At 35.3% G+C, this 22,097-nt stretch overlaps 1 protein-coding gene across 10 annotated transcripts in view; it reads right to left on the bottom strand.

Annotated features, from left to right (window-relative positions):
* The window catches only part of DGKB (diacylglycerol kinase beta), a 408,855-nt gene extending 387,576 nt beyond the window's left edge, over positions 1-21,279 (bottom strand). For 9 of the 10 annotated variants that reach the window (XM_066196492.1, XM_066196528.1, XM_066196536.1 and 6 more), the window contains exon 1: positions 19,978-20,417. The gene's annotated coding sequence lies outside the window, so the exon portion shown is untranslated. Of the gene's footprint in view, positions 1-19,977; positions 20,418-21,262 lie in introns of those variants that run through there. The other variant, XM_066196511.1, reaches the window with a different exon arrangement.
* Between the last annotated feature and the right edge of the window lie 818 nt (positions 21,280-22,097).

Genomic DNA, 22,097 nt, shown 5'->3' with positions numbered 1-22,097 from the left:
CTGAAGGTTCAGAAACACAATTTCTGACTGCCTACATGTGCTACACTGCCTTTATCAAACTGAAAATAAAACAACTCATTTACAGAAGGAGATGACAAGCTCATAGCCTATACACATAACAAATTACTACTGCTCAATTAGTGATCTATTTAATAAGCTGTGCTTAATCATTGAGATTCCTGGGAAATTTTGTCTCCATTGCACATTGTGTATTTAAATTGGTTATAAGCTCTGTTTTGATGATGTATCTATGTGTTTAGGAATATATCATGTAGTCTGGATGAATTAAATTTATAATAACTGGTTGAGAAACTAATCTTGGTAGTTATCAGATTCGTTTTTAATCTGAAAAGCTTTGTTGAATCAAATTTTTTACAGATACATCCTGACTTTCATTGTGCTCAATATTATTAGAGACAATATTCAAGAGTGACAAGAATTTTGGCGTCACTCAATGTTTTGGTCAACAGAGTAGAAAAGTTCCTTTTCTCTGCAGACAACACCATGCTAGGAGAAGCGTAAGACTTGCTGTACAATGATTATAAGACAGAAAGAGAGTCACAAAAAAACCCTGAACTAGCTGCCTAAAAGAACATAATCAGCTTAAGACTCCACATGCATATATTTCTGCCCAGGCAGAAGAAACAACTGAGAAGGTAATTCTGTGTATTTTCAACAGTTGTGGTACTGACAAGTTAAAACGGGGCATTGAACTAACAAAAAGTAATTTACAAAGCACTATTGTGAAATACTCTAGCAGTAGACCTACAAGCTACAGCTTCAGGTAAGTATGCTTACCTTTGTTTACATTTAATTTTGTTTAATATAAAGTTTATCTTCTTTCATCCACACTCAGAAGCATTCACTACAATGAATTTACTCACTTTTTCTTTTTTAAATTAATCTCTACCCAGACAATGGAAGAAACGTTGAAACAATCCCTAGCAGTATAAAAACTGTTTCATCAAAGGCTTTGGCTCCTCTGAAAAGCAGATGCTTAACTGGAATGTTCCTGTAAAGGTACACTTGCCTCAACTAAGCAGTCATCCCTTCAGAAAAAGTTAATCTAGAGAACAGCTAATTTCATTCAGCAAAAGCCACTGTGACCTTTAATTGCATATTAACACCTCTGATTTGAGCTGATGACCATTTCCCGGATATGCTTCTGAGACACAGTGCTAGCAGTGAGTAATTCCTGACCTTTAGCCATGGAATTAACACCTCTAATTGTAAACGAGAGAGCATTTAAATCAAAACCCTTTCTAATCAAGTAGCTTGTAAGACTATTATTTGGCTGGTCTGCTACAGAATATCAAATCCCTTAGACATTGTGAAGGTGATTTTTTTTTCCCTGAGGGTTTCCTAATTTATATCCCACAGCAGTTGTTCTGACTGTTTGTGCTTTACAAAGCTGTAGTGGGGGAGGGTGTGTCTATGATATTTCTTACCTGCTGAAAGAGTGGTTATATGTCTGTGCCACTTGAATTTTTTGCTACTCATCACATTTCTTTGTGCATCTCTGGATGCAGAGTCTCAGCCTGTAACGAAACCACAGTGGGCTGTGATCTTATCCAATCTCATAGAGGAAGCAAGTCTAGGCTGGAATATATGCATATGGCAGAGATGGAGACATTGGTACTGCACAGATATAAGTTTTTACTTTCTTGCAAGATTTCTGATTTTCACTCGTAGATCTGTAAGTTTAATTTGGAAGCTACACAGGCAAGATGTAAAACATGATCTCTATGACCTAAGACTACTATTGACTTATTCAAAGTACAAATGGCATGTCTATGGGCATTGCCCATGAAAGACTTGTGTCTCTATGGTATCATGACATTGCAGTAGAATTGCCCAGAAATGCACAGTTAATAGAACTGGAAATATCAAAATCTTTAGTCTCAAGACCAACTAGAAAAAGACGTTGCAACATTTTTCATTTTCAAACAGAAATTTCTACCATCTTTCCTAGAAATGCCAAATATTCTTTTAATAGTGTCTCTCTTCCTATCTGCTATAGGTCTACAGAATGTCCAATACAGGCTAAATCCTATTAGTCTCCTCTTTCAGAAACTCTTTCTAGGCTTGCTCAGCAACTGTTAGCATTTTCCCCCTTTCCTCCTGATGAATTTGAGGCAAATCCATTTTCCCTGCAGGAATTATGAATGTTAACAGATTCATTAAAAGGAGTCCATGTCTTACAAGCTTAAGTTATAAACTCATAAATATATTTAAAGGAAACTGCAAATTCATAAATGTTAGGGATTTCTTATAATAAAAGTAGAACTCACTTTTGGAGTTCGAGTAATAGTTGTGTTCTGATGCAGCCTCTGAGAGGATCTGAACTGAAAAATAAATTGCTTCTAATATATTAATATACTTACATATTAATTAATTAATACACTTAATATAATTGAAATTATCAAAACCCTTTTTTTTTGGAGAAAGAAAAAGAAATATATGTGAACAAAAAGGCAGTATTTGCCCCTGCCTTCCCCTTGCAGCACTTAGCTCCAGCCTATCCACACCTCCAAACCACTGAACCAGTAGGCTGAGCACACCAGCATGGGAAAAGAAATAGCTGCTATCTAATCTCTTAACATAATTGTGGGTTTGCTACCTTCAGATCTCTACAACAGTTTGCTGCCTTTTTTTTTCTTTTTCTTTTTTTTCTTTTTTTTTTCTTTTTTTTTTTCTTTTTTTTTTTTCTTTTTTTTTTCCCAGGCTGTAAGGATAGGGTGAGGTTTTCAGATCTGTTCATTTAAAAATTATCATTTTAGGTAATCAGTTTTGCTAACTGTTTTTAGCCCAGATATGACTAAATGAAATATGGCACTTATTCCAGCTGAACTCGTACTACATTATTTTATGCTGGAATCTCCAGGTAAGAAAACAAATGAGCAATGCCACATGAACCTTTTCATTAGGGGAACTGAATCACCAAGAGGCTGAAAGAAAGTATTAGTTATTTTTGGTCATATACTGGAATATAAAGTTAACAGAAATTAGCATGATTCTGGCATTCTTCAAAAATATACACCAGATTTTTTTTCATAAACAATACTTTCTGTATCTTCTGTTGAACAAATATTCCATTCAAAGCAGTGTAATTGTGCTAACAATAGAAGGCATCTATTAGATGTGTAGAAAGCTGAAATATAGAGGAGATGAATGGAAAACAAAGGCTCACAAGACTTGATGTAAGTCATAATATTTTATACATCACTCAAAAATCACATCAAGAAACTGTATAAGCCTAGACATACTCAAGTTTTTCTCAGCTAAGAACTGAAATGCTAAGGTCTAGTTGTATACCAAAGTAGCTAAAACTCTATATCATAGAATCTGAATACCCTCAAAGAAATTCACAGGAAGACCAAAAATTACCCACATGAACAAGGCTTCAAAGTCAGAGAGTATGAACTTAAATGGCTTCTATTTTGAGTACAAAAAAATCTGCAGCTGTTAATGACTAGTGATTTTTGTTTGCTTTATTTGTGATGTATATATAGAAATGCATGTGTGTTAGAAATTGTAATTGAAACACTCAATTCAGTGCTATCTAAGCCTAGATAAAGACCCTTGGAGTCAAACTAGTTGTTATGGGTGTAGGCTTTAAACACCTAAGTTGCTTTGAGGACTTGTTAATGACTTACCCACAGAGAAAAAGACACAGTCTTTGCTTCTCAAAGACCAGACTCCAGACCGGGTGCTACACTAGATTCTGCCCCCAACCGCCCCCCCCCCCCGCCCCAGCTTTTTTAATGGCAACTGAAGGACAAAGGTATTCAAATTCACACTATGGAAATCATTCTTTTCACAGTAAAATATACTGGTAATCTACATAGACAAAAGAGGTAACAGCATAATTCATGGCAGCTATAGCAATTCTGAAAACTGTCATATAACAAGCCTCATTTTCAGCCCTTTTATTCAAAAGAGCTAGGATCTTAGAGCTTATTAAAATGACACAGAATAAAAAAGGCCTGGTTTATGCTCTATTCCCATCCTATTTTCCTCAATGTCAGCACAACTTACAAATGTTTTCTGTCAGCTTTTTCTCTTCATGCCTGTTTTCCACTGTCATCATGCACTTTGTTTTCATCAGTCTCTCTGCCCTTCTCTGACTGCAGTAACTAGATTTCTCCAGCTCCAACATTCTATTAACTACGTGTCCAAAATACTTATGATGTTTGTTTGCCTGCACTCCTGAAGCACTGGCAGTGAACTGGTTTGAAGCCTAGATCACATGCTGAAGATTTTCCAGGCACTTTCTCAGCTTCCTAGCTAAAATCTTCAATACCCTGTTTCTGGCCATAAAAAGTGGAGGACAAATAATGTATTTTTTGAAAAGGATGAAAAGCCATTCCTTACCTGCAGTTACTCAGACTCCAAAGCCTTAAGAGAAATTAGGGCAAAGAGTTTATTTCATCTGTCTGCCTTCAATAAACTTAGTCCAGGAGCTGCTTGTATGTATGTACTCAGCAAGGCTGCATGATGTTAATCTGGTTGAAGTGTTAAAATCTCATGAGCAGCTACAGAAACAGAGCTGGGGGGATTGAAATCTTCCTTTGTGTTCTATCCAAGGTTCTATCCTAGAACCTTGCCTGCATGCTGAAACCTTTTCTTTTCCTCCTCATCCCTGCAATGCTGTCAATAGCAGTGAAATATCTTTGCTTTCAGTAAGTTAATTCCAATAAAGCACTGATAAAGTAGGGGGATATTACAGACTTGGAAAAACCCTCAGCTGACTGATTACCAGGCCTGAGGAGTATATGACAGTAGCCGCAAAGCAGAACCAGTTTATATCTGAAAAGTGTCAGACAATTTGTCAATAGGGGAAGAATGGCTATAGCTGCCTGCAAGCAGAAGAATGTAGCTGAGGATCTTTTATTAAAGCTGTGGCCTCTATTCACTTCATTCATTTTGTCTACAGCTCAGTCCACAGCTTGCTGTTGACAGCATGTTGTTGCCTGACCTCTATAGTGCACAAATTTTAGCATCAAAATACCCTGGCAAAAACACTTTTAGGCACGGTTCCCAAGAAATTGAGGTTTGTACAGTATGACATAAATATACATAGATTTTTTTCTTTTACTCGCAGCTGAATATATGGGTTGATTTATACCAAAAAACTACAAACTCTAATAATATTGTATCCATAAAAGGTTTGTGTAATTCACGGTTAATTAGAGGAAACACTCACTAATGTCTCCCACTGAGCTCAACTCCCATTAGAAAACAGAAAGAAAGAAAATGAAAACTCCAACCATAGGGCAGGGGGAGGAACAGAGACAGTCACCCTTTAATGATAGTTTTCACTGTATTAAGTGTGAGATAATTCAACCAAGAGACAGGTTTTTATGAAACCATGCTTAATTCATTTTGCTGCCAACAGAACTCCTGTTGACGTCTCTGTGCTGTGTCACCCGGCACTGAAAAACGCTTCTGTCACACTGAAGGGCACTTTAGCGTATCTCAGGCTTTCTGACAAACACTGTTCTCACAAAGCAAATGCTTCACCCTTTCTTATGCAGCTCTTTGAAATCAAATATCAGGGCAAGAATCAGTCAAGAAGAAAGAGAAAGTTAAATGCAAGAACTTTGGTGAATGGAAATAGGAAGACAAAAGCAAAGAAAACTTAACCAACTGCAATTCAAAATTATTTGCGTCACTTTAGAAAACTTAATGTGAAGAAAAAACATTTGGTACTCTTTTGAGGCTATTAAAATGAAAGAACAATTAATAAAACTTTCTTTGTTTTAATAAATTATTTGTAAAAGCCTCAGTGCTACTATTTCTTGCTGACATATTCTTTCTTGCATACCTGTTGGATCTGACCTTATAGACTAACCAAAAATATGTAAAACAGATGATCTTCCAGGAAAGTCCAGAAATTCAGTTAAGTGGAGGGAATTTAATAAATAAAGTAGAATTCTACTTTTATGACAGTTTGCACTTGAAGATTTGCATGTACTTCAAATGACTTCTGTAGTCCAAAAATGTGTCTGAATTGGTAAACAAAATGTTGCCACTACCTAATGCATTCCAACAGTTTCAATAAATCTTACTACAATTTGGTCAGATTCTAAACTCTTTAAAATATTGTTTCAAAAGGAATTTAAAAGTTAACTAGAAAATATCTCAATGCTATTTTATTTAGGTTAATTCTTAATTGTCCAAAACTAGTATCTGTTTGGTGCTCTATCCAAAATATCTTTTATAACTGACTTTGTCATGACTTATGGGGAAAAAATTTTTTAGAGAAAGAAGGAGTAAACTTAACCTCCAACACATGTATAATGTGTTCCGTTTCCGAAAAGAATATGGATTAAATTTTAATCTCATTAAATTCAGCACATAAGTGATTCAAATGCATACTGTAAGTTTCACCCTGAAATTCTATTTCTGTGTACGTCTTGTTTTCCTCATGTTTTTGTGGTTGGCTCTTTATTTATCTGACTAGGTGTGAGTCACTTTTATATACATATACATATATATATATATATATATATATAGTATTTTAGAGTTTATGAAGCATTTGCCTGTGCAGATGTCTGAGCATATTGCTGTACAAGTGTAAATATCAATATGGTACAGGGTTCTTCAGAATTTTTAAATAAACTTAAAGAAATTACTTATATTCGGTACTGAAATACAAAAGAAATCTCTGACTATATTATGACTCCAACAGTATGTAATTAGTATTACTTACACTGAATAGATCTGTAAATTCATACTAGTTCAGGTAGTAGGAGGGAAAGCAATATAAAGAAAGGAAGAAAAAGGAGAAGTAAGCTAAATGAGCTATAGAAATGAAGGAAAAAGAAAAAAATGGAAAAAGGGAACAGAAAAGGAAAAAAAATAGGGAAATTGAACATTTAATATATATATCTATACAAACATGCAAAAAAATCTATTAGCGAATGCCTAAAGTAGCTGGCATTTGAAATAAGAACACAGAAATTTCCAAGTCCAGTTGAGGATATTTTTGTCCAAAAAGTTTTCAATGGGTGCAGATGCTGACCCTCTCTATACATCATAAATTGTCAAATTTTAGAAAATCTCTAAACACAAACAAAGAGTCAGTTTTAGAAAGAAGACTTTTTTAATTCTGCACAGGGTGCAAAGTGGAAATTTTCCACAAATTAATCATGCCAAGGAATAAAAAGCAAGTGATTTACACACTGAAATCTACATAAACCTACCTATCTAATACAGCTACCACTTACCACTATTGCACAATTGTTAAGTTTCTGCAGCCTTATATAATACTTGTCACTGCACCTTTGGGGGTCCATTGTGGTCATTTGGGGAGGTGGCTCCTTTATAGTTTCAAGCAAAATTCAGCTCAGGATGAGCACAACCCAAGGCTGAGTGCCAAAGGAAATATTATCTGCAGCTCAGAGACACATATTCTCAAACAATTGCCATGCAGGACATAAAATACAAAAGATTTCCATAAGCATTAATCAACACCTGCTTAACACACCTGATTACCTCTATTTGCATTCAGAAGAGGAGTTAAAGGCAAGAATGATACCATGAGCTTCCATCCACAACAGAGATTAAAGGAGGGGACAGAGACTTCTGCTTAAAGATATCACATGTATACTGGCTGAGCTATAACTGAGTAGTCATGTTAGGCTAATGCTTGGCATGGGAAGATCCACTTTAGTCGTTCATGTGCGTGTGCCTTCAAACTCTGTTATTTTTACCCAAATGTGTGTAAAACACAGACACGCAGGAAAGAAAATAGGTAATTCCGATGTCATGTTAGGAAGAGAAAATCATAAAGGAAGTTTGGACATGGAATTTCCTTTTACATCCTCACTGGCCAATGGAGAACTAGCCTTTTTCACCTAAACTTCCAGATGAATCAAACACGACTCACTCATCCATCTCAGACATAGAATACATTGCTGGTAAGTATTTGATAATGGCAAGTTATGATAATGGAAACGTACGTCCTGTTTCTTCTGGTATTTATAAGAGCAAAAATCCCAACCTGCATCAAAATAACACCAAACACAGTCTCAATACATATTTTGAGTGCACAGGCCCAGAGGCTAGAGACTTTCACAAGAAGTAGTCTTGAATTCTAATCTGTAGTTGGAGATTTGAACCCATATTTTTCTCAGCCCAGAGTTTTTCATTATCCAGGCTTTGACACGTTATGAATAAAAGCAACTTTTTTCCCCTTTTTTTTCAATCCAAGCCTCTGTTTAATTTGAGCCTCTCTTCTCTAAGAATACAAAGGGCAAAGCAAGTTTGCTTTTAATGCACTTTTGATTTCTGGTCATGCTGAAGTGCAAAATGTTTTTGCCTTTTACTTTAGAGTCAGGAAAGGGGAAGAGGAAAAAACAGTCAATAAGCTACCCACAAATATCACAAACCACAAGGACTATTGGGCAGAAATAATAGTTCAGTGAGGAACACTGGATTAGACAGGAAATTGCCTGCTTTACCACTAAGCCAAATAAATTTGTACACATTGCTGGACTGCCTCTTAGCTGCAACAACAGCAAAGGAAAGAACTTCACCTAACCTTGCCTCATGATTAGGGTAAGTCTTTGCTACAGGATCTCTAGGTTCATGGCCCTTGAGGTGAAGGACAGGTAGAAGCCTTTGCTTCTTGAATGTCACAATCCAAGGTTACTGCATAAAAAGCAGCAAGTATTTCCTCCTTGGTTGCATTTTCAGATGATATCTCCATCTTTGAACTCAGGCAAAGAGGTTTCAAAAGGGCAGCTTCAAGAGATACGCACCCTTTTGCAACTGCAGTTCTCTACTAGATAGCTAAGCATGCTTCTCCTCCTGGAGACCCAAAGTAATTTTCCAGCAGTTGTTTTGTTGTTTTGGTTATTCTTTTTTGTTTGTTTGTCTTTTTGACACTCTGTTTATTTTGGTTTTTTTGTTTGGGAGTTTTGGTTCTTGGGGTTATTGTTGTTGTTGTTGTTTTTTGTTTGTTTTGTTTCTTTTTTGGGGAGGTGGGACAAAAGAGGATTTTTTTTGTTGTTGTTTTAAGGTAACAGGAACATGGCAAGCTATTCTCGACATTTGAACACCTATCTCCATTACTCCACGATGGATCTATCTTCCTAATTTCAGTTCACAGTCTACCAGGCTATTCAATCTGCTTAATCCTTTGCTGAGCTGTAAGAATGACTGCTGTTAAATCTGCAACAGTTTCTTTGCCCAAATGATCAGGGAAGACCATTAGGTGGATTGGACACACCTCACTTTGGCCAAAAGGTACTATCCATTAGTTTCTAAATTACATTTATTTGATCTGGTTTTTTTTCTTTTGAAGTTTGTTCCCTGAACATTCTTAGTATTAAGTCAGATTGGTAAACATGTAGTTATATGGGTAGCACGTAGTTTTATGGGTAGCATTTTTGGATTTCTGGAATTAATGGATTACAGATCACAGAATAGGTTAGGTTGGAAGGGATCACAATTAGTCATCTGGTCCAACCTCTCTGCTCAAGCAGGATTATCCTGCTCTAGCACATGGCACAGGACTGCATCCAGACTGTTACTGAATGTCTCCAGTGAGGGAGATTCTACAATCTCTCTGGAAAAAATCTGTTTATTTATATATTTCGGTTCTCAAATTATTCCATACACTACTTTCTTCCACATTCTGGAGAGATCTTCAAATGAGGGAGCCAGATGAACAAATCAGTTCCTGGGTCTTCTAGGTTCTATGCCCCCAATCTCATGCACAATCACCTGCCCACCTGCACCTCTAGGCTCAAAATTACCCTCCTTAACCTGAATCCTGATTGAAGCAAGGCAATTGAGTACACTGAGGTGGTTTGGTACGCACATTTGCTCACTTTGGTTAAAAATACAACAGAAGTGTTCGTCAGTCATGGCTATTTTAATATAATAATTGCATCAGTAGTCACTCAAGATTAAAAATTTAATAGCTAAAACAATTATTGAAGATAGAGTAACAAAAAAACCCCACAGAATTTGCCAAAGAATAGTTGTCTCTTCTTTCATGCATTTTAATTTGAGGCTTCAATGCCAAAATATATTAGAAGCACTGAGCCACCTGCTTTATTTTCTCCTTATCATTAGGCTTACTCTGAATATTCATAGTTCTCAACTGACAGATTAATCCTCCCCATGTTATCTTGCATCATTGATCTCTCTCTGAAATAAATGGAAACAGAACATCTAGCTCTTCACAGGTTGTGGTCTTCTGGCCTGTAAATTTAATAATAAATTTAAAGCTAACGTTATATAAAGACTATATATTAACCAAACTTTTTTTTTTTTTTTAACTTTTAAAAATGAAATTCTGTGGTTGCCATGGAATAAATCTTTTTAAGTTTCTTTTAAACAGTAAAACAGCTATAGTTAGGTCAGGTACTTTTTGGGATAGGCTTAGCCCCAAATCAAAACCACAACAGTGCACTGCAGAGATCCAAAAAAAAGATTCAAAAAAAAAATTGACAGTGTTTGTATTTTGTTAGTGCCCTGAAAAATGGCCACACATGGGACTATAAAAGAATTAGCCCCCCATGAATAAAAATATTAATTCATAAAGCAACAACACAGAAAGTCAGATTCAATGAGAAAGATTTACACTGTCCTATCTTGAATGAAGTAATATTACTTGTATATATTTTAAAAAGTAGTCAGCATCCAGTTGCCTGAACAGTTTCTTAATATTCAGTATTTGCAGAGGAAATTCTGCACACCTTCCCTCAACATCGAAAAAGTTTTGGAAAGTTGAAAACCTTCTGGTCAGCTTGACTAATATCTTTCTCTGTACTGAATTCTCCAGGAACACCTGCAGTTCATAGGTGTCCCAGTAGGTGAAGGAAACCAGGCTCACAGAAAGTCACATAGACAGTCTGAGAGACAACTGAAGATTACCATAAAAATTGTAAATGTACAGACTTTTATTTCTGATATAAATTCCCATTTTCTGACATGTTATCACCTTCCTAAAACCCTAGATAAAGGACTGCCACACACCCTTTATGGTACGGTATTCATGGAGGGAAAAGCCACTTTTTTCATGGGAATGGACATGAGAAGTAATAAATGTATTAAGAACATGTTGTTACGGCACTTTAGCATTTAAAAGTTTCTATTTTTTTTTTACAGTGGTTGCTAAACTGGAACCCTAAACCTCCAGTTTGGGCACCTAGCTTGTAAATATGTGATTTCCAAGTGGTATTTAAAGATAGCCAGTAAGAAATACTGAGGAAAATTGCACACAAAAACCTATAATCTCTTTGGATCATATATGTTCTATTAACTGCAAAGACATTTTGTCTTCCACCAGTAACATAAATGAAAAAGCCAGAGGAAAACAGAACCTTACATTTGGGAACTGCAAAGAAATGATTATTTAGTCAGGAAATATATCCATGCTGACAAATAGGTAGATAGATCCTGAAACTGGTAGACAATTTAAATGAAGAATAAAAATATATAGCCAAAACCAACAAAAAATGTTTAAGAAAACTGTTAAATACTTGTTAACACTTAAACCAATAAACATTAGGGAACAGATAAGCCAAACTGTTCATCAACTAGAAAGATAAATCAAAATGTGCTAGTGTTTTTTAATACATGGAATCCTACTCTTCACCTTGAAAAACCAAATACTGACCAATTTAAATTAAAGTTTTCAGGACAAAGTTCCCTTTATCTGAAAAGAAAATTACCTGTACACTAACAAGACTAATAAATGGTCCCCTGCAGCATTAGAGTGACTCTCCCCTTTTGGGAACAAAATTAGAGAAATATTTAGACAGTACTACCACTGAAACATTGATAATCAAATATAAGTGAGGGTGGACTGGCCGCAGCAGGAGCAACAATTTGTTTTGGTTTGTGGTTAGAGCCTATTGAGAAAATTTGGAAACTGAATTAAGAGATGAAAGCCTTTGGAAGAGTAGTTTTCTAACCACTCTGAAAGAAAAGTGAGCTTTATTTCCAAAGAAGCAAGTCATTTTAAATGAAGAACACCACAGAATTTCATTCTCCCATGAATAAAGTCTAAAAATATAACCCTTTTCTCCTCTCTTGTAAGTAAAAAACCCATTTATCAGTTGTTTTAGCAACTTTAATACATTAAAATTATCCAATTTTGGTTGCATCAGAAAAAAAAAAGGCATCAAAGACAAAAAAAGTGAAGGATTTTGTCTGGCTGCACTTTGTTACGTAGGTTTGCGGTCAAGTGAAATAATTTATTTTTATGATGGAGAATTTTAGTCAGGAGCTACCCTGACTCTTTGGCAGGTGATGAAACAGTAAAAAGAAAAAAATTTTCTCAATTTTATGGGAGTCAAGATTCCCTTATAGATGTATCATAGGAAAACACCCTTGCCATTTTATTATTTATTGCTTTAGTGTATGAGCCACCATTATTTTTAAATTATAGGGAATTTTAAAGAACACATGACTATGTGCACATCTGAATTAATGATGCCTTTGAAGTTTACGGTTCAGAAGAAGTTGTGGCCTAGTATAACATATAAGATATGTAATAGTACCCATCATTGTTGGCTAAGACAAATAACACAGCAGTCAAAAAGCAGAGTTCCTATAACAGTCAGTGGAAACTGCTTATCAAATTATATATTCTACATGGCTCCACACTGTATAAGTGGAAATGTTAGTAAATCCAAAGACAAAGAAATAAATTACTACATTTAAGTATTAAGTATTAAGTATTAAGTATTTTTTTTTCCCAGTAAATACTATTCTTTCTTCACCAAATAAGAAAGCCAGTTGCTTTCATTTCTTTTAACAATAGTTACACCACTGATGAAAGAAGACATATTTAGCCCCTCTTAGCATTGAAAAAAAAAAAAACAACATACAACTCCAAACATCTTACTGTATATGTTTTCTTTTTCCTGTTTCAGATCAGAACTTTCTATAATCATGCTGCATAATAAGCTGGATAACATCACAAGGAGAATTATTTTTAATGGTCACTTCCCTCCATCAAAGGATATGGAAACAATCAAATATGAATTAAACAAAAGAACAGGCAGCTGAGGAGAGCAAGAAGTGCCAGCAATGCTTCTCTTCACTGGAATTCCATAGCAACTACAGTTAGCTTATACAACCAACTACTATACTATGAATTTTAAAGTTGTGTATTTCTACATGAAAGCCCCAGACTTCAGTACACAAGAAGTGTGCAATGGATCCATCAGCAGCAACACGAGATGAGAAATGGTCACACTCATGGTGCTGGGAAGGCATCTCAAATGGCACACACCCCTGAAATTCAACCATGTTTCCTTTGGATTGTGCCTTCACACACTTGGCAAGCAGGATCAGTAAACCTCAGATAAAGCATCCAAGTAAGAGAGCCTATGTAGCTTTGCCTTTCCAGTTCTCTTGTTGGGGTTTTTTCCCCTCCTCAAATTCTGCCATATACATTCTCACTGAAGGTAAAAGCTTTTTTCATAAAGGCTTATCCCCATATTTTGACATTAAAAAGCAGCTGTGGTTAGCCATGGTGTGTGCACATGTGGGAAAGTCACAGGTCTTTCTTTTGGTTTGAACAAAGGCCAAGGTAGCTGTTGTCACATGCTGCAATCCAGAATTCCTCATGCCTTTATTGCTCATTATAAGAAGACACAAAAAAAGCTAATTTTCCACATCACAACCAGAATTTTATTCTAGTCTTCTGTGATACCATAGGGTTTTCAAAGTAACATTAAACATGACACACTAACTTGTCAGTAAAAAAGTACTTCCAATTAACTCTCCAGGCCCACCATCAAGGAATGGAACTCTTTCCTGGTGAGCCTAATGGCAATATTTTGTGAAAATAATCAAAGAAGTAAATAGATTAAAGTTAATTTTTTATCTTCACATGATGCCACAAAGTTTTACAAAATTTCATATACTGTTTATCTATTTGTATATATTGAATTTAACGCAGTTACAGTTTCTCTGATTGATTTGAACTCTGTAACCACTGTACAATGAACTACCTGGAACCTACGAGTGATTGTATTTATAAAGGAGAATTGAGTGTTTTCACTTGTTGAATCATAATTCTTTCATATCCTCTATTCTTTCTAGGATGAAATAGACTGTTTTCAGCATTAATTATTTCAACATTCTGCTACAGCACAGTAAGATATTTACCCTGTATTACAATAGCTGATATGAGCATACTGCTTATATAGCAAAACTTTGCTATATTACTCTGTCAGTCTGCAGTTATTTGGCATTCAGAAACACCCTGAGGAAAATATGTTCATATTTAGCAACATTTTCTTATTGAAAGAATTAAAACTTCTGTTTTATGGATTTTTTTGTTGTTGTTTTCTAATATAATTTTGTAAATAATTTCCAGCATCCATAGTAGTCAAGGGACAAGTTGTATCATGCAGTCATAAGTCAAGGCATTAATAGAAGTTCAGGTGTAACTCCTGCTGGTACTTCACGTAGAGGGAGAAGAAAAAAATAAAGCACATTAGGATAGCCTCCTCCTTTTAGGTAATTTAGTGCATATTTAGACATACAGAGTCTCTTTAGAATCTCTGGAATACAAAAACAATGCCTACTTCATCTCTTATTAACTGTGATTATGATCTATTTAATGGCATAAAAACATTTCTAGTTTAAACTGAAAAAGTGGTTACTCTGCTTGCCTACAGTCTATTTTAAGATTCATCTTCATGGACCCCCTGGCACTCAAAGTGATTTGAATATTTCACACAGTTTTGCAAACCAAGTATTTAAGTAAACGAAATTTAACATAAGTAGTATTTATTTTTCATTCTTCCTTGCACCAGTAATGTCTGCCACACAGAATTCTCCCTTCCCACTATGTTTCCTCTCAGAAGAGTAATTGGTCACATATATTGAAGGAAAAAAAAAATCTTAATTTTCCTAATTTGTGCCATCAGCTGACTGCACCCAGCAGAAATCAAGCCTCAAGCTAAAGTTGTACTATTGGACCAGTAAAAACTAAGCATTATTTGAACTGCAGACACCAGAAAATACCAGTGCTATTGCTTCTGAAAGATTTATAATCTAGCGAATTAAAGTAATTTTATTATTCTGCAGCTGCACGTGCAACTTATGTTCTGTAGAATAATAGCCTCTATTAGCAACCCCAGTAAAGACAAACTAATAAAAAACTCTGCTTTTTGCTTTCCAGAAAGCAGACACTACATTGACATCAAAACAGCAAGTTTAAAACTAGAGGGCAAAGGGTTTATTGTGTAATCTTCCATCAAGCTAAACACTGTCTGGGCACACCATATGATTTTTCTTCATCAAGACTGTTGTCACTTTGCTGTGCTTTCCACTACTTTCCTCTTTAAAGTGGTTAATTTCATTACACTCCAGAAGTGAGGGTTAGGGAGTAGGAGTTTGAGGAGGTGGCATGAAGATAATTTTAGAAAACAAACTGAAACTTTTCTAGTGAAAGATTTTGGCAGCAAAACTTAAGAAACCAGATTTGCTTGTGATAAGTCGACCCCATTTTCCAACTCAAATACGACTTTACGTTAACCTCAAAATAGAGTCATAAGGAAAAAAAACACAATTACTTTTCCATAGCAAAACCCAGAAACATCAAAACCCTTGCAAATTTACTTCTTTTAGAAATAAGCATTTCTCAGTAAGGGCTGGCAAAGGGCACAAAAATTGTTAAAACTTCTGCTACAAGTATTTTGTTGTATTTGGGTGATAACAGAGGTTTGCATTTTAGGAAGTTATGTCTATAGTAGTTTTAACAGAAAAAGGATCATAAATTCTTATTGGCATCCTATTTGCACTCACTGTCAGCTTTTTATAGGGACAAAATGATCAGGAAAAGAAGATTTCTAGGCTCAAGATAGCGAATCCTCTTAGTAAGCAACTTATTCCTGAGGTGCTACTCCTATTTAAAAATAATAAAATAATGTTCAGGTTTCTTTCAAGGCCTTGTTGCCACATCTATTACTATTTCCCATCAGGTCCAACACTGACTCTGCTTTTGTTATCATCTGTTTCCTGACAGAGGAGAACTTGGGGGAGGGAAATCCAAAAACACACTAAAGAACCCAAAATACCCAAACTCCCCATAAAACTCTAACAAACCATTTGTTTAAATATTCATTGGAATGAACAAACCCTAAAACATCTCTTTTTTATTGTTCAAGTATGACCCATGCAATTTCTTTTATAGCTTCAGTGAAGTCTCTCTGGTACATCCTAAGGTTTATTAATTATGTCTGTAGACTGTGCATAGTTGGTGAGATGTTAATAATGACAGCCTGTAACAAAACCAGTAAGCAAGTCACTGTTTTTATAGAATACCACTTTTAAGTTTCTTTAACAATTTCTGCTCCCTGCTAAACTTTCTTTATATACTTTCATTTTTTGCATTTCTCTATCATATATACCCATCAAAGCAAGAGAATCTTTTCTATTATCAGCATTTCTACTGATATAATTAGTGTTTCTAGTATTTGGTGCATTAAAAAACCCTCCAAACATTTAATAATTTACAGTCTTTAAACAGGGAAAAATACTCAGTGCTTTGGCCTAGAGCTCATAACCTCTTCCTCTGTCATCATACTCTGCTTATTTTCTTTTTAGTCGATTTCGTTAGGTACTTAAGAGAAAAGGAGTTGCCAAGTAATCGGAAAACAGTCATAAACCCCATCAAAGAAGAGGCAAACCTGAACCACACTTAAAATCAAGCATTTCTCTAGGCCTTTACAAAGTAAGTGAAGTTTCAGTTACCAGCAGGTGATCAAGTATCCTGTAAAACAAGGAGTAAAATAGATTCAATCTCCTTTGAGAAATTCCTGCAGAAAGAAATCTTTATGTTTAAGACTTTACTTTTTAAGCATTTAATATAATTCCAGTAGAATTTAAATTCACAAACTTAGAATTATAGTGTATTGGTAAGAACCTTGGTGACCCCTAACAGAGTCTCAAACTGTTAGATTATAAAATTAACCAACTTCTAGTGTATTTCAATAGGATTAATTTCATTTCATTGGTTTTGCATCAAAATCTGCCTTCCACCATAACAGTCACAACTTGAGCTGTTAAGCACTACAAAAGACCCTTCCTCAGAGGAAGAGACTTTAAAAAAAAAAGTCAACAATCAACATTATATACTTCCAACTATATATGTGCACAATGTTGAAGATCACTGGTAGCTTAGCAACATTCTGTAGGTCTCACCCTGAGGAATTATCCATTAATTTCACAATAATTATTGCTAAGTTGAAGTTACACAGATATATAAAGAAGCCATACAATACAAAATATTAGCTGTCCTAACAGTACTTAATGTTTCATTATGTCTGCTGTCTAATACTTTGAAGTGCCAAAGTCTTGAAAATTTCAAGTAAGTAAATTTAACATCTTCACCCTGCCCAGGAAGCCACTGAATTTTATGAGCATCTTCAGCATGTATTCTCAGTGTGAAATTCCTTTTAAAAAGCAGGCAGACATATGTAACAGTTTAAACTAACAGAAGGATACACTTCCCTGTTTCACAAGAAAGTTCAGCTGCTGACAAACAAGGTGGCAGGGATAAGGTCTTAATTTGAGTAAGATAGTGTCTTTCCCATATCCTTCCCCTCAGGCTGGAAATGTGAGAAACCTGTAACAATCAGCAGCACCCTCACAGTAAGTTTGTGTTGAATTCCAATTGCACTCTGCAGTTACAGAAAGAAATATGAGACAGGCTATTAATTTATCAACAGGAGATAAAGATCAGTCTGAGCCTCAGACAGAAGTAACATTCCTTCTCTGCTGGACACTGTGTTATTGACTCTTGGGGGCATGAGAGTGGTGGTGTCAAGGAGAAAATGACTAGAATGCTGTTTTTTGCACTAGAGACACAGACTTGTGCCTTTTGGCAGCCCTAAATAGTTTGAATAGGCAAAATACCCAAACATAATATTGTTCTATTTGTGATAACTATATTTGTGACACACATATATACTATACTCCTCACATATGTTCCCTGTATGCATATTCCTTAATTTTTCATGCTTATCTCATTATAAACACTTATATTGAAGTCATATCTGGAAGCTTCTTCAATCCAAAGCTACATCATATTCCCCCCCCCTCCTTTTTTTTTTTTCCCTGTTTGCCATCTGGAGATTACAGACACCTGGGCTAAAATACTCATTATACACATTGAGCCAAATGTACAAACAACATTTGTGTCCTCAACAGGCTGTTGCAACTACCTCAGTAAAGACATTGCTTGGCACATGACAGACAGTACATTTTCCCTCTGTAGCCTCTCACCAGTGGACAAGCTATGGCCTACACTATAGACCAAAAAATAACACGGAAACCTTGACCAGTAAGTGACTGTGGAGGGATACTTGCAGCACTTCAGTGTTACTGCAGCTGCTATCAAGAATATTTTTCGAACCTTGTGCCAAGGCCTTGAGTGCATCATCAAGGCTTCAACTGCCCCTATTTCACCTGAGACCTCCACCCACTTGGTCTGAGTTCACACCAATTCCCTGGTTAGAAACAAACAAACAAAACAAAAAAACCCAAACAAAACCAACAACAATAACAACAACAACAACAACAACAACAACAACAACAACAACAACAAAAAAGCTAATGAAGAAACTCCAAATCACAGTGGAAAGTCATGATAGGTGACTGATCCGTTACACATGCACCATTTAACAGGAGGTACTAATCAAGAAAAGAAAGGCAAATTCTTCTGTGACAAATGTACTCAAGAATAACTACGTTGAAATCAATCTTCCAGAAAGCTGAGTTTTAAGAAGAGGACAAAACAACTTTTGACAGCTTTTATCTAAAATGTGTTTGAACTGACCTCTAGAGTATGATTCAAATTATATTAAATTTGCAGCATACTACTATAAAGAAACCATTCTGTGACACAGAGTTTGCAACCTCAGGATAAGAGAAATAAACATGCTTGACAAAGAAAAGGTATAAGAAATGGGCCAAGGATAGAAAAAGGCAGGTACAAATAGGGCACTAAGCAATTTTCACAGCATATGCCTACTTTTCTGCTGGTACATAACTTAATTACTTCAAAAGTACTGTTACAGTGGAAAAGAAAAGCTCCTTTAAACCTCTCCTCCTAAGCTTTCTTTTAGTCCTCCTGTAGCCATCCTCTCTTCAAAGGGGTTTTCCTCAGGGGTTTGGCCAAACAATGCAAACACTGGTACAGTTTATTCTACCTGACAGGTTTTTACAGATAACTGCGAATTAGAGTCGAGTAGGATTCTGAAGCTCTGATAAGCCTCTAACTACATCCTGAACTGTTCAAGTTCTTTAAATTCTGGCCCAGGAACAGGCACTCTTAAACTCGAGCTGGACTAAATCACCTAAAGTGATATTTAGTCATCAAATGACTGGATGGTCCTTTACCCACAGATTCTATTGCCGTCATTTTCTAAGCTCAAAATTTGTCTCAATTTCTCTTTATCTCTATGGCTTTTAGCTATAAAATGAGAACTAATTTGACCAATAAGAAACCTAACCCTAAAGCAATGTTCTACAGGTTATACAATATAACCATATGTAAGTCTTTAAACTTCAACTGTCTTCAAGACAGCTTTGAAACCAATTTAAGACATCAGTAATAGATAATTTAATACGTGCTCAAGATATGCTAAGTATATTATTTATTAAAACAATATAACTAAGAATTTAGTTTCAACTACTTTTAGTTCAACATTATAGATTTTTACATACTGAAGTTTAAGTGAAATGGGTTATATTTTGTTTTTCATTTTTTCTATGTTTTAAAAGAGGAAGTAACCAATTGACCTTCCCCACCCACCCCCCTCCAAAAAAAAAAAAAATTTGCCAATTTAGACAGTAGTAAGCTGTGAAAAACTCTTCCAACTCCGATATGCAGGCAGAAAAAGGCAGCCAGTACCCACAGCACTTCTGCACTGCTCAGTTAACATCAGCAGATCTTTTTTATTTATCATGGTTAAAATACAGCAACAGTACCTGATCTTTACAAATGATGTACCATATATCTTCTTGAGATCTGCAGCAGTTGGTCATATCCAAAAGCACCAGCCACGTGTAAGTCCATAATTCCATCAGTAGGAGGCTGTACCCTGGTTAGAGGAACATCTGGGAATATCAGTATCTGAAGGAGACACAGCAGGCCCTAGGCCACCACTGGCATGCTGCTTTGAATAACTTTTCTGTCCCAGAGAGGCAGGAAATTACTGATAATTCTGGGTTATACAGAAATCTAGGATGCCTTAAGTCCTAGCATCCCTGCCACTGCATGCCTTTAGAAGCAATCTGAATCAGACCAAACACCTCCTCTCTCTGAAAAGAGGAGCAAAACCTGAATAAGACATTAGCAACCGCTCTTTCCTCTTCCCTATGACATTTCTAAGTCAGCTGCCTGCCCCATAAAAATCCCTTCCATAACTCCTCCACAAATGCTCCTCAGGTAGTTAGAGAACACCTCCTTTTACAGCAGCTACTTCCTGGACTCTTCATCACAGCAGGAGATCATTAAGCTCTTCATTAATCCTGCTGTCCTAACTTTCTGAAAGAAAGAGTCCAATGTCTTAGGAACACAGTGTACAGCTTTTTGCAGATCCTGAGGTATCAAATTTAATTTCTCATGGGTTCATGTGAAAAACACTTTTTTTAAAGTTAATTTAAGCTTTCCTCAGAGTGATTTAATGTTTTATCTCCAGAATAAATATTTTGTGAGACCACAAAATAATTCTTTCAATTGTTGGGGAGTTAGACTTTGTTTCCATTTTCTTAGAGGATGTGCAGCCAGATAACCTATGAAATGTAAATAGATTTTGTGCCCTCAACCGCTATTAAAGGAATTTACATACTTCTATGTAATTAAAGAAAATACTTATGCAATGGAAAAAAATTGAAGAATTTTTTAAAAACACATTTAAAATTTTTCACAAGTACATGACATGAAAAGATATGAATTGTTTAGCATAACTTCAAACAAATAGTATTTCCCTGATATGAATGACAATGCGATAAGCAATTAAATGACACATAGATATATACCTTACATCAAAAGTAGTTTGTCTTCTAGAAATTCAGTTTCACATCCTTGAAACCTTTACCTTTAATTTTATGGTTGCACACATACACACAAGAAAGTTTTGATGATAGATGATCCAATTAAAATTTGTAAAGGTACAAATACATTAATAATCAGGGCATTAAGCTGGGTTTTTCTGTAGCGGTAAATTTCTTTAGTATGGCCTATTTTTTATGTTCCTTTTCACATAATCACCTCAGAGAAATGAACTGATAGACTCCTAATCTTCTGTCACTTTTGAAATAACATTCTGGAAGTAATCACAAATCTTTGTGATCCATCTTCTTTCAGCATTCCTCTTCACATGTTCATGTCTTTTTTCTTCTTCTGAAGTAGTCTAAACAAACATGAACTCATGAAACATACAAAGGCAATAGTTGTTCATAAACATTCATTAGCTAATTAATTCCTGATAGTTCATGATTATTCATCAACAAATCATGAACTGAAGTGAAATTAACTATTCACAATTAGTTTATGTCTTCAGCATCTTGCATTAATTATTACAGGATTGATTCCTTTTGAGTCCCTCCAATTAACCTCCATCATAATTAACATGCACTGTTACACAAATCACAGAGTTCCAGAGAGCAAGATGCAGAAAGAATAATTTTAAGTTACTTATTTTATCCTTAATCACTTATATATCATTATTTATAAGCTAATCATTCACCTGTATAAGAATGATAGGAACAAATTCCCATTCTAAAATTAAAACAAGTAAAAACCATAAAATTATTGTAGGAAATTACAGGTTTTAGTTCTGCCTCTCTTTCTTAAAGAAGAATTAAAATTATGTTTGAGGGTTTTCTTTACAAGCATCCAAGTAAAAAATACACATGCCTAAATATAGCTGTATTTTTCCTTCTGAAAAGTACAGCTCACCAGTTGATGCCTTGCATTTACAGGGAATATAAAGGAGAAAATGGAATAAAGTATAAATTTTTTCTAATTATATTAAAACTCAGGTATTGTACTGTTTGGTTTGGGGATTTGGTTTGTTTTTGGGTTTGGGTGTTTTGTTTTGGTT

The sequence above is a fragment of the Chamaea fasciata genome, unplaced genomic scaffold, assembly GCF_029207755.1.
Source record: "Chamaea fasciata isolate MVZ Bird 193981 ecotype frontalis unplaced genomic scaffold, bChaFas1.0.hap1 SCAF_1, whole genome shotgun sequence".
NCBI lineage: Eukaryota > Metazoa > Chordata > Aves > Passeriformes > Sylviidae > Chamaea > Chamaea fasciata.
This window is presented reverse-complemented; position numbering and strand designations above follow the sequence as displayed.